Below are 13,685 nucleotides of genomic sequence, written 5' to 3' on the forward strand. Positions count from 1 at the left end.
GTAAACACTACCGTAACTGCGTGTTATAGCATGGATGGGTCTTAAGATACGATAAAGATTAAAGAAAATGAAAGTGAGATGGAAAAACCAAAGCTGGTTCTGATGACCCCATGAGGAAGGAAGGACATAGAGAAAAAATCACACAAATAGATATCAGTTAGCATCAATGTTCTTGTGGTATCAGCATCCTACCACTACAAGACATCCGACACGATTATCATTTTATTGTAGTGCGTGTGTATGTGTGCATGCTTGCGTGTGTGTGTGTGTGTGTGTGTGTGTGTGTGTGTGTGTGTGTGTGTGTGATATCGCACCTGTAGAGAGCAGAAGACAACTATGGGAGCCAGGTGTCTTCTTCCACCGTGTGTGATCTGGAGGTTGACCTCAGGTAATTAGGATTTGTGTCAAGTGCCTTTCCTACAACAACACATCTTCTCTGCCCCAAGATAATTATTTTACTTAATTTTATTTGTAAATTTAAAGCTTTTGAAAGTTCTGGTCCAAGGTCGGGGGAAGCCCCTACTCTGGGTCTCGGTTGGGCTGCCTGTGCAGTGACAAAGCTGTCAAGTTCCCCAATCCACTCATATTATCCACTTACTTCTCACAGAAAGTTTGGGGTATCCTGAGGAATGCGTTAGTTCTCAAACTGGTAGAGTAAATACGAGAAAATTTGTAGAATTTGTTTCTAAAGGAACAAGAGAACTCTATTAGCAGATTGACGGTATTCCCAGGTTAATTAGGAAATCTGTTAGACTGTGGAGAAACTCTGTATATTTTAATTTAGATTGGCATTCCTCAAGATATAGGTATCAATGGTGTTTTTTCAGTAATTGTAAGATTTCTCAGAGCCTCTAAAAGATGGGTGTCTAGCAAGAGCATAGAGTTGAGTAGCACATAAAATGTGTTTGCAAACCAAAGCTACATCTTTGGGAAAGTATTCAGGATGTGAACTGATGCACCTTTGAGATAAAAAGAAAGATCAAAAAAGAGAGGGCTTTGGGGCTGGTTTGAAACTAGCTTAAAAGGCATCATGTAACCTGGTTCGGACTGTGGCTGACAGAGCAGCTGGGAGGGGAGGGTTAGAAAATCCTCTAGATTATTTATTATGTTTGTTATTGGGCTGATGTCTAAAGACTCAGATAAAAAGAATAGATTCTTGGCAGGAACACTGAAACATGTCTCTACAAGGTCTCTAAAAAATGCTTTATCTCTCCACTTGGCTTTCTATCGACTACACACGGAGGGTTCTTACCCGGAATTTCAGATGAGAGCTACCAAGACTAAGTAAACGAGAAGTCATCGAGCTAGGAACATCCCATCACAGACTCCAGGGTCTACTTGGCTTAGAAGCCACCGTCCATTATCCAGCCACCATGGTGTAAGAATGAGGAGAGGTATCAGAGGTGTGTCTTTGCCTGAACTGGCCGGAAAAGAAGCTATGGAGTGAATGTTCAATGTGGACACTCACTTTCCCTGAGGCTCCTGCCTTGATGAAGCCTGGTGCCTGCTTATCTAAGGTCTTTCATCTTCAGTGTTTTCAGACCGAACGTGTTTTGTTGCCCTGAACTCTAGAATGAAGGAATCGTGCTTTATGGGAGAAGGGAAGGACCTGGGCCCAAAAAGGGTTCTAATTACTTCATAAGGAGACTTTGAATGGTCCTGCTTGACCATACCTACCTTTCTGAGGTGAGGAGGTCCCCATCACTCCAGTTCCTGGAGCCTCCTAGGATCTGTTATTCATGCAACCTGTGTCTATGTTTCTTCCTTGGGTAGACTAGCTTTGGATTTAGCTTGTTTGAAAAAAAATCTGTGACCACACCCACTTACTGTGGAACCTCTACACTGTGATAAGTTGTCCTGAGCCTGCTCTTCCAATCTCTGTGTCCTTGGACATCTATGGTTTTTATTCCATTATCTCCATCTTATACAATTGTTGGAGGAAGAAGCTATAAATATATACATGTTCAACCCACCATACTTTTGAAATAAAAACCGCTTTCAGAGTGTAAACCATGAGGGCCCATATGCTTTCACTGTAAGTGGGAGAGCCGTGGTCTGATGGAGACACTTCTGCAGATGCCTCCATCTCCAATTCTAAGCTCCCTTTGCAAATTTAGAGAAAGAGAAATGAGGAAAACCAGCTCCGGCTACCCTCAATTGTCCGTGCCTCCAAGAGGCAAGGCCATCATTTGTAGCACGAGCTAAACCATTTTCACAAAGCATAGCCACTGCTATTCCAGGGAAAGATTATGAAATGGCACAGCCTACTAAATTGTACCATCCCCAAGGCTCTGGGCACTTTGTAACTTGGAAATTTTGGAACTGTACAATGGGGGATAATATTTCACTAGAAAAGAGAACGGGAGTAATTTCTTGCCATCTTCCATTAACAATGAAGTCATGTTAAGCAATCCAGTTGTCTAGGTTGCATTTGTCTATCCCAGAAGATAGAACGTAGCTGATTTCTGACATTATCTGCATGTGTGATTGCAGCACCTGAACTTGCACCCCTGGCATAAGTAGGCACAAGGAGCAAGAAGGCTTGAGCAGACATTAGCCACACAGCCAAATTTCCTGACTTTCTCCAGCACCCACAGGAAAGGTTGTAGCAAAAGCAATCCTGAGATGCTGCTGGCTTCTCTGACCTCTCTGTAATAGAAGACCCTTGGAGAAACTTCTGGGAGCATCCTAGGAGCCTTTCTCTTCACTCATCATGAAACATTCCTTCTTTCATTTACAATTATATAAGGTCTACACTATTCAAATTATATATGTATATATACATATAATCTAACATATAATCAAGACTATACATAAAAGTTGAAGACATTCTGTGAAGTGTAAATACCATGCTTTCTTGTACGTGTTCACTGCTTGGTGTTATTTTCATTGGAGAATAGAGAAATCCCACCTCTCAAAGCCCCCCAAAAGAAGGGAAAGTCCTGAGTGGATTTCATCATTGCCAGTCATCTCAGGTATGAAAGAGAAGTAAAGAAAGATGTTCCTATCTTACACCACTGGGGAAATGCAAATTAAAATGATAATGAAATGTCACCGCAACTATCAGAAAACCGAAATCCAGAATAGTGACCTGGCCAGGACGTGGAGTGAGGAGGCTGCTGGTTCACAGCTGGTGGGAATACACACAGCACAGTCACTTTGGAAGGCAACCTGTCAGCTCCTTCCCAACTAAACACTAAACACTCTTGTCACAGAATCCGGAACTCTGCTCCTTGACCTCGTTCAAATGGATTGAAAACTTGTCTCCACATGAAGGCCAGCAACAGGCATTTATACCAACTTTATGAAGAATTTCCCAAGCTTGGATGCCACAAAGATACTCTTCAGTTGGTATATAGATAAACTGTTGTAAATCTAGATAATCAGGTATTATTTTCTGTGAAAAGAAAGTATCAAGCCATGAAAAGATGCAGACGGATATCAAATGCACATTACAAGGTGGAGAAGCCAATCTGAAACACTCACTATGGGATATTTATACAGACACTTAGCATGTGCACCACCTAGGATGAACCTAAGGTGTACAGAATACCTAAAGTATATGGACTTGTAGTAGACATAAGGCCATATGGACTCTAACAGATGTATCACTCTGTATTCAGAAATGCTGTCCTGTGTAGAGATACAGGTATACAGGACTCTGCAATATCTGCTCAGTCCTGTTCAAACATGAAACTGTAAGAGAACAGTGGAGAAAGGGGGAGGGAGAGAAAGGAAGGGAGGGAAGAGAGAGAGACAGAAGGAAGGAGAGGAGGGAAGGGAAGGAAAGGAGGGAGGGAGGGAGGGAGGGAGGGAGGGAGGGAGGTTCATTAGCAGAGGGTTGGGATCCAGGACTGGTGATGACTGCTCTTACTTCACTTTCTGTTGGTGCCCAACAAATGACAACACACTCAGTGGTTTCAAAGACCACACTCGAGAGCCTGGGGAGATGGCCCTGCCAGTAAGTAGATCACCTGCTTTACAAGCCTGGGGAGCAGAGGTCAATCCTGAGCTCCCATGTATAAAAGCCTAGCGTGGCACACACTTATAATCCCAGCAATGGGGAAGCAGAAACAGGTGGACCCTTGCGGCTCACTGCCCAGCCAGACCAATGCGCATGACAAGCTCCAGGGCAGGGCAGTGGGAGACGCTGTCTCAAAACTAAAGTGGGCAGTGCCTAAGGAGTGACAACCAAGGCTATCCTTTGGCTTCCACTCATACACATGTGCACGTACACCTGTGCGCATATGCACAAATACATACACACACATACACACGCACATACACATGCATACACATACACACGCATACACATACACATGCATACACATACACATGCATACACATACACACGCATACATATACACACGCATACATATACACACACACTCATACACATGTGCATGTACACCTGTGCCTATGTGCACACACACATACACACACACGCGTGCGCATGTGCGAACACAAATGTATACACACATATACAAATACACCTCAAAAAAAAAACCCACATCTTGATTTTTCTCATAGTTTCTGTGTGTTGAAGGTCTCAGTCCCCCTTCTATGGGCTCTCACCTGATTAACTCAGACACACCCAAGACAATCCTTTGTATTAACTCACATATCAACTGGTTAGATACCTTAATGATAAACCCATGTACCGTAGCATCACCACAGGAGTGACAACCCATATTTTATTGACCAGAAACGAATCGCAAATTCCACCAACGTTCAATGAGAAGGCATCACACAAAACTGTGATTCACTGAGGGCTGCCTTATGCTATGCCCAGATTTTCTTAACTAGAAAATAAGATGGAGTTGTTGGTGAGGATCTTCGGCTATGTCTGCTCTCCGCCTGTCTGAACCCTTCCCTCTGAGCTACAAAAAGAACAGGGTCTGGCTAGGAAAGGAAGTCTCTCCTTTCTTTGACTTTCCCTCCTGTGCATACATTAGGAGAAGGAGTGGTTAGATCTGGTGAATGCTTTGGCTGTCACTAAAAAATACACACACACACACACACACACACACACACAAAGGACAACTTGTTTGTTAGATGAACAGAAATGAGGTTTGAAATTGGGTCATGCACTCTTATTTCTCCTTTTAGGCATGGACCCCGTGTGATGATCACACTTGATTGTCAACTTCATAGGATTTAGAATGACCACAGAACAGGCCTCTGTTCTGTGTATGAGGGATTTTCCACACTGTGGTAATTGGAGTAAGAAGACCCGCCCACTCCCAAATGTGGATGATGTCATTCCATGGGCTGGGAGATCCTGGACTGAATGGAAAGAACATGAACTGAGCACCGCTATCCCTCCAGGGTCTCTCTCTGTGTCTCTGTGTCTCTGTGTCTCTGTCTCTGTCTCTCTGTCTCTCTGTCTCTCTGTGTCTCTCTGTCTCTGTCTCTCTCTCTCTCTCTCTCTCTCTCTCACACACACACACACACACACACACACACACAGTCTCTGTCTCCCAGTCTCTCTCCCAGTCTCTCCCTGTCTTTATCTATGTATCTCTCTCCAGGTCTCTCTCTATCTCCTCTTCCTCCTTCCCTCCTTCTTAATCTTGACTGTGAACACACTATGACAGGATGAGATTGTTTGCCCCCCCCTGTCAGCATCACGGGTAGAGCATCAGGAGAGGAGAGACACTGACCACAGGATAAAGATGCCTCTGCTTCTATCTAGAAAGGGGGTACACCAGACATGATTACATATCTTGTATTAGTGTAAGTCTACGTGTGCAAGCCCCTAAGAGAAGTCCCGGCAGTGCACAGACTTAACTCGGGAAGAGGAGCTGGAGTCAGGATCCAACAGCTGCTTCACCAAGTGCAGCCTTCTGAACAGTGAGTTTAGCCAAAACTAAAGCCAGGGAAGGTAGCGCATGCCTATGGCCCCAACGACCCAAGAGGCTGAGGCAGGAGGATTTCAAGTTTGAGACCAGCCTGGGAAATCTTAACTAGATATCCTCTCAAAATGTAAAGGTCTTTTTAAAAGACAGGATATAGCTCAGAGGTAGAATGCATGGGCCTTAAATCCATTCCCCCAGAAAAAAAACAACAGAAATCATTTGGGAAATTCAATTTGAAAATGTATTCCCTCTCCAGCCCCTCCCCAGACTGTGGGAGCTCAGGAGGCCCGGAAGCCGGGCACCCATCTGTACACCTGCGCTTGGTGACAGCTGTGCCAGATGCTGTCTGTCTGGTCACCAAACAACTAACCCTTTCCACAGCGGGCCTGAACCCAAGCCCCCTCTGAAGGATGTTCCCTTGCCATCAGGAGAACGTCCTCGGCTGAAATGTGACCTCCATGAGAACTCTGTCAGGGATTCTGCCTATTTTACTGTTGAATGAATGAATGAATGAGCCTACAAGCCTGCTCGAAGCCATAACAACAAATGAAATCGCCAAATGGAGCAGGCCATCTGTCACGTCATCAACACTTTAAGAGGTCTATTTCCGTCCCTTTCTTCTCTGCTCCGTTACTGTGTCTCCACGGGGAGAAGTCAAATTGCGCTGCCCTCCAAAGTAGCTGGGCCTGAGAGCCCTTCCTTTCTCCCTTCAGTCTCCTGGCACTCTGCCACAGGGGCTGCTCAGAAGCATAAACTGGACTCTGGAAATCCTTGCAAAAGCCACATTTTTCCTGATGACTGCAAAAGAGCCCCACCAGGGAGCCCTCACACAGATATGCAAGGAACGAGACGCCTCCCCCCAAGTCCTATGTCCCGATTTCTCCTTCAGGAACCTTGACACTGTCTGAGCTTTAGCCCTCCACTTTCCCCCCAGCACCCCACTCTGGCCTCCTGCCCTTCACCAACCCCCTAACCTTCCTGATCTTTCCACTCTGAGATGGCAGATTTTCACTCTCTAATTACGTTAAATGTGCAGCGGTTACGGTGTGAAGCACTCTCTTCCAGCTCCTCAGAGGGTGCCCATAGGCACGAGGGGTGCTTGTGAAGAGACTGGGGGTAAAAGGCCTGGTGCTCTGATCCTTGAGACGGACTTCCTGTCACAGACCGGCCCTTTCCACATCCCTTCCTTCCTCATGCTGCAAGTGTTACTGTGTGCTATACCATGGTACGTTTCCTCTTCCAAGTAGATGATAAAACCTCGGTGGAAATAACTCTGCCTACCCATGCCTTTAGGGTTCCTTCCATAGCCACTCACCACGTTTGCATGTTAGGTGTGGATAAGTCACTGGTCCCTTCCAAAAGAGTGTCTGTAACTCTTGCATGTTTTTCCCCAGAAAGACTATGTCCAGGTCATAAAGAATCGACCTCTTGTCACGACCACCTCGACCAGCAAGGAAGACGCGACTCAGGAACCCTTCTTGCAGACAGTTTATTCAGGACCTTGATGAACAGTGGAAAGGCAGCCGCGGGAGAAACCCCTCCTGCTCCCTAAATAGCCGAGGCCAGCCAACCCTGAACGGCCACGTATGCATAAGCCATTGGTGCAACAGCTTGTGTAAGCAATCTGATGATCATGGCGTGACCCTGGCGGGATAGGAGCACGCCAAATAAGGAGTTGTTTGTTACTGAGAGCACTCACCGTCGGGATGGTGGAATGTGGAAGCCGGCACCATCTTTAAGGCGCGGTGTGGCGCAGCTCTCCACAACCTCTGAGAGACGTCCCTGAACACAAAGGACAAGCACGCATGTAAACACGCGATAGATCTCTAGGACTCGTCATCCGAACAGGAGAGTGATCCTAGAGGACACCTAAGTAAACTGTAGACAGTGTGGGTTACCTGCCAGTCACTGCTGACACTGTATAAGGAATGGTTTCTGAAAGTCGGCTTTGACATAGGTCAGTGCTAGGCCATTGTCTACACCTCCCTTCCCCTAATGTGAGAAATGTGTCAGGCTGTTGGGCCAGACTTGTAGCCATGAATTGCCCTGCTGTTGACATATAGGCCCCCAGATAAAAGAGTTGTGTCCACAGAGTCCAGATTCAGGAGGGTTGCCTCTTCTCCCCAGACACACAAAATGCCTGATAAAGAAACAAAGGATGAGGAAGGGGAAGAGGAAGGGGAGGAGGAGGAGGAAGAGGAGGAGGAGGAGGAAGAGGAGGAGGAGCAGTCACAGTAAAGAAATAGGTCATCGAGAACTGAGGAGACTCCTGCAAAAATCCTATCTGCTCCTCACCCTGACACAAAGCCACTGCCCTGTGTCCAAGGGAGCCTGTTGTGTTGTTCAAGACACAAGGGCTCTAAAAGGCAAATCAGCATCCCAGCATCTGGCAGGCCAGCAAGAGCAGAGAGCAGCAAGAACCCTCGGTCCTCTGAGCCTGTCAAGTGCAGTTCACAGGGCGAACCTGGCGTTGTAAACGGGAGACCAAGGAGAGGCTCTCTAATGGGCAATCACCTCCCCTCATCGCTTCCTTTCCTTTTCCTCCCTCACGCTCAGGAATAGCAGGCAGCAGAGGATATGAGGGAGACAGCAATTTTATTTAGTCTGCCGCCTAAGAAGTCACCTTTGATGCAATTCTGAGGTGTGTATAATTACAGGAGCAGTTAATGTGCTTAAGAGCTTAGAGGAAGCAATTGTATATGAAAGATAACTTCCTAGCAGACAGCTTTATTACAGCCGGGCGGGCAGCTCCGGGCTCCGGAATCGTGCACACCTCTGCCTGCGCACTTCCGTCCTCGCCTAGCACCCCTCAACTCCACTGTTGATTGTGGTAATATTGGGCTGGAGGTTCAGCTGGCCCCGCCCCCCAGGGGTCACACGTAGCAGGACAAGCCTTCAAGTCTGTTGTTGCTGACTGAGCCCAGCAAAAGGGCCCCCAATAAGTCAGGAAAGAAGGTTCAAACAGTGGTCCAAAAGCAGGCAATGAGAGACCATGTGCCAGAACTTCAACACAGATGACAAGGAAATTTCAGCAGGATGGGAGCTTAGAGCAGTACAGAGAGGTTGGAAGAGCTTGTAGAACTGGGCACCAGTCAGAACACCACCGAAGCCCTCCTTTGGGGGAAGCAGGGACACACCATTCTTCGCTTCTGAACAATGTCACTTCTTCGTAGGCTTAGATTAGCAATGACCAAAGGGGAACATTCCCTACAAAAAGCCACTGCAACACATGGGGGGGAAACAGCCATGTATACCACTGAGGGGAATCCAACATGAAGGATCAAGCCCATTGAGAGAGAGAATGAGAATGAAATGACATTGAGAGAAATGAGTAAAAAAAAAAATCAATTAGCTAGCACTCGAGTCTCCCCACCCCCAACTCCTGCCTCTGTGTCCCTGTGCTCTCTCCCTCCCTCCCTCCCTCTCTCTGTCTCTCCCTCTCCCTCTTTTTCTCCCTGTCTCTGTCTCTCCACTCCATTGGAAAACACACACACACACACACACACACACACACACACACACCTGCCATAACTACATAGCTAGGAGGAAAAAGAAAAAAAGAAAGCAGCAAGAGCAACATCCTAACAGACAGACAGGCAGACAGACAGACAGACAGACAGGCAGACACAGAGGAAGATCCAACCGGAACGATCTTTGGCCCTTAAAGACTAAGACAGACTGGGTTTGGCTTTGGCTTGAGGTCAGAGCAGGCGCATTTGTGTGAATGTAAGCACAATTAGTGATATCATCTCTTGGTACTCACTACATGTTCTTGCTAAAATGGGACCAAGAACACCCTGTCCCTGTCCGAACAGGTTGTTGTTAATGGTCTGGAAAAAGCAACAGGCCAAAGCCTGGACTAGATGGGGTAGTTTGCAGCCTGTATTTTCCAGTTCTTTCTTAGAATCAGCCTCTAGCTTTCTGGAGAAGCACAAAGACAGAGTCTACTACGTGACTTTATTATCTTCCCTTTAACTTGTTCCTCTCCTGCCTAAGGCCATTGGCACGCTTTTTAAGTGGTTCTCTCCACTCCTGCCTTTCATACAAGCCACACCATTTTCATTTCAGCTCCTAAGACACTATCTATGGTCAGTTAAACACTGCGGGGGGAGAGGGGCACTTGAATGACACTGTCCATAGTGCTCCGCTCAGTACTTGAGAAGAACAAGAACAAATAGGGACTGGCTTTCTGAGTCTCTGCATACCTTGTGGCTTTCATCTTCAGTGCCACCTCCTAATCCAAAATGACCGCTGGGCCACCAGCTGTCTCATCCACTTAGAAAGTCTACGAGGGTGGCCTCCCTGCTGAGTGAGCAGCCACCCTGAAGGGTCCACACAACACTGCTGCTTACACACCAGGCAAAGCCTGGTCACAGTGGCCTGGGAAGGGAGCCCCGCTGACAGAGTGCTGGCCTTGCCTGCACAACCTGGGCTCCATGTCTAGCATGGCATGAACCAAATGGCTAACACACACTGAATCCCCACACCGGGAGGTGGAGGTATGGGGTGGAGTTGAAGACCATCCTTGGTTACATAGTGTCTCAAAAATAAAATGCACTGAGTACATTGGCATTCCAAGTAAAACTGGATGTTGGGGGAAACTTAAAGGAAGCATTTTCATTTACTCAGCAAGTAGTTATTGAATGTCACTATTGTGCCCACCCTCGTCTGCAGTATCTATGCTCAGCTGTCACATAAGCCTCCCTCCTGGCCCTGACAGGCTGTCCCCAGCAGCCCTATCCTGGTGACTTACCATCAAGAAGACAGCAGCATCTCCCTCCAGAGCCAGCCTTCTCTCTGACTCCCAGGGATCCATGGAAATCATGCCATTTCCCAGAGGTAACTGCAACATGACCTGAGTCCATTCCATGTCAAATGGGGAGACGGGGAGGAAAGGTGGAACACACTGTCACTCTCTTTAAGAATGTCCTCTTGGTCGGCATCTGGCTTCTGTGGTGGCTTTGAAATACGCTCCCAGCATTCCCTTCTCTGTACAGCTCTAGGCTCCGTTTGGCCAGACACCTTGGATCTAAGACATAGCACAAATAAGTCAGCAGTAGTTGCAGCCTTGATACTGGCTGCTCATTGACCTGCTGTCCTGCCTTGCTGTAGCAAGGACAGTGTCCATATTTCCAGCCTCCCTAGAACTCCTCAGTGTCTCTGATCCTGGGCTGAGAGTCACTCTGTGGAACAACTGCATAGGGATGGATAGCAGCATTTCTGTAGGTCACTCACAGTGAAAAGCTGGAGCCAGTGAGAGTCAAGAGCAGCTAACAGCTTATTCTTGAAGGTTCCAACCATCCTTGTAGGTCAGAGTTCATCTCACAGGTTCATTTTCTCTTTGCTTTTGTTTACCCACTGTGTTCTTTTCCATAACCATTCTAAATGGTCCTTAGTAAACTCCGGCCCAACAATAGATGCTGAGAAACAGCCTGAGTGGGTTATCTACACTAGCCCCCACAACAGCATCATCCAAACTTGTAATAAAACCCCCTACACATCACTCCCCTTAATGAAGCCTGACCACAGGGTTTCCCACTCATTTTACAGAGTGAGGAACAGAGGCAACATGTTAGCACCAACAAAACCTACATTTTCTCAGAACTCTTCGCAAGCCCTAGATATATGATCTAGCACCTCTCTTGAAAATGTCACTGCGTATGACAGCTAATATTTGTTTCAGCTATTTCACAGCTGCAGAAACTCAGAGAAGGAAAGAATTATGTTTACATACTGGAATATGCGATAGTGAACAAGAGATGTGTTGTGGAGGTTTGTCGGATGTGCAGCAGTAGATAGGTGTGTAAATAGACTAGATGGATGGATGAATAGATAGACAGATGATTGATGATAGACAGATACATAGATAGATACATAGATAGATAGATAGATAGATAATGGATGATAGATAGACAGATAGATAGGTAGATACATAGATAGATAGATAGATGATGGATGATAGATAGATGATGGATGATAGATAGATAGATACATAGATAGATAGATAGATACATAGATAGATGATAGATTTGATAGATATAGATATGACAGTAGATAGGTAGGTGAATAGATAATAGAAATAGATTAATAGACAATAGATGGTAGACTGATTGATTTAGATATGCATACTTTCAAAAACAAATATGAAACTTCTCCATCACACTTTCCTGATAGCTAAAGCCATCGGGCTGCAATTTTTGGTTTAAATTAATGGAATCATGTGGCCCCTGTCTTAGTTAGAGTTCCTATTACTATGACAAAACACCATGACCAAAAAGGAGGAAAAAGTTTATTTGACTTACACTTCCACATCACTGTTCATCACAGAAGGAAGCCAGAACAAGAACTCAAATAGGACAGGAAGATGAAGGCAGATTCCTGGAGGCAGAGCTGAAGCAGAGGCCATGGAGGAGTGCTACTCATTGGCTTGCTCCCCATGACTTGCTCAGCCTGCTTTCTTATAGACCCCAGGACCACCAACCCAGGGATGGCACCGCCCACCATGGGCTGGGCCTCCCCTATCAATCACTAAGAAAATTCCCTATAGGCTTATCTACAGCCCAGTCTTACAGAGACATTTTCTCAGTTGAGGCTCCCTCCTCTCAGATGACTCTAGCTTGTGTCAAGTTGGTATCAAAGCATCAGGATAGCCCTCCAACTTCCACCTGGCAAGTCAAGAATGTTTCCAAAAGGACAAAATCTTTAAGCATCTTATAGAAGCAAACTCAAGACTCCACCATAGAGGAGGAGGTTTGGCACTACAGACTCAAGACACAAACCAATTAACAATCTCTACTGAAGATTTACTCACAACTCTAGTTTAATTCATTTTGATGTGTATGACAGTTTTGCCTGCGTGCATGCATTGCCTCAGTTTGGGTTTCTACTGCTGTGACAAAAGAGCATGACCACCTTGGGGATGGAAGGGTTTACTTCACTTTATAGCCTATAAATCTACCACCATCACAGAGGAGGACCAGGACAGGAATTCAAGGCAGGGACTGAAGCAAAGGCAGTGGAAGCGTACTGTGTACTTAATTGTCCTCCGTGGCTTATTTACTCTGCTTTTCATATACCAACCAGGACCCACAATGGGCTGGGACCTCCCAAATCTATTATCAAATCAATCACCAGTTATGTTACCTGTTGAATCATCCGCCCCTAGGACCCTGTCATTTTTGAAAAGCACCACTGTGGCCTGCATAGATGGCTCGACAGTTAAGAGCACTTGCTGCTCTTGCAGAGGACCTGGGTTCAGTTTCTAGTTCCCACGTGGTGGCTCACAACTCTCTATAACTCCAATTCCAGGAGATCTGAGGTCCTCTTCTGGCCACAGACGCTACACACAGATGATTGCACAAACATACATACTTACATACATACATACTCACACACACACACACACACACACACACACAGAGGAAAAATCACACATAAAATGAAAATAAATCTTTTGTAAAGAACCTAAATGGTGAAATTGCTGAAAGAAAAAAATTTTAAAAGGAAGAAGGGAATGTTGAGATGTAAGAAAGTTTATCGAAGATGGTGATAAATGCATGAATATTCATAAAGAAGCCTGGCTCTGAAAGGTGGTGGGACATGGAACCTGGGAAGATGACTTGGTTAAAGTATGTGTCAAACATGAGGACCACAGTATAGACATACAGCACATGCATAAAGGCTGAGTGGATGTGGTTGTCCACCTATCATTCCAGCCTCAGAAGGGGGGGGGCAGGGAATTGTCAGTGCAACCAGCTGGCAAGAAGAGGCAAAGCCAAGTCTGGGCTTGATTGAGAGAGCCTGCCTCCATGAAAAAGATGGAAGAGT

The 13,685-nt window shown here is 46.0% G+C and overlaps 1 long non-coding RNA gene across 2 annotated transcripts in view; it reads right to left on the reverse strand.

The window, feature by feature from the left end:
* The window catches only part of LOC110340103, a 127,891-nt gene that overhangs the window by 47,828 nt on the left and 66,378 nt on the right, over nt 1-13,685 (reverse strand). The window contains exons 4-5 of one of the 2 annotated variants that reach the window (XR_005869496.1): nt 10,612-10,887; nt 7,001-7,640 (exon numbers count right to left, since the gene is read on the reverse strand). The exons of the other annotated variant lie outside the window; for it this stretch is intronic. This is a non-coding gene — a long non-coding RNA (uncharacterized LOC110340103). Of the gene's footprint in view, nt 1-7,000; nt 7,641-10,611; nt 10,888-13,685 lie in introns of those variants that run through there. 2 annotated transcript variants of the gene reach the window in all.

Source organism: Mesocricetus auratus, unplaced genomic scaffold (genome assembly GCF_017639785.1).
Source record: "Mesocricetus auratus isolate SY011 unplaced genomic scaffold, BCM_Maur_2.0 Super-Scaffold_100018, whole genome shotgun sequence".
Classification (NCBI taxonomy): Eukaryota; Metazoa; Chordata; class Mammalia; order Rodentia; family Cricetidae; genus Mesocricetus; species Mesocricetus auratus.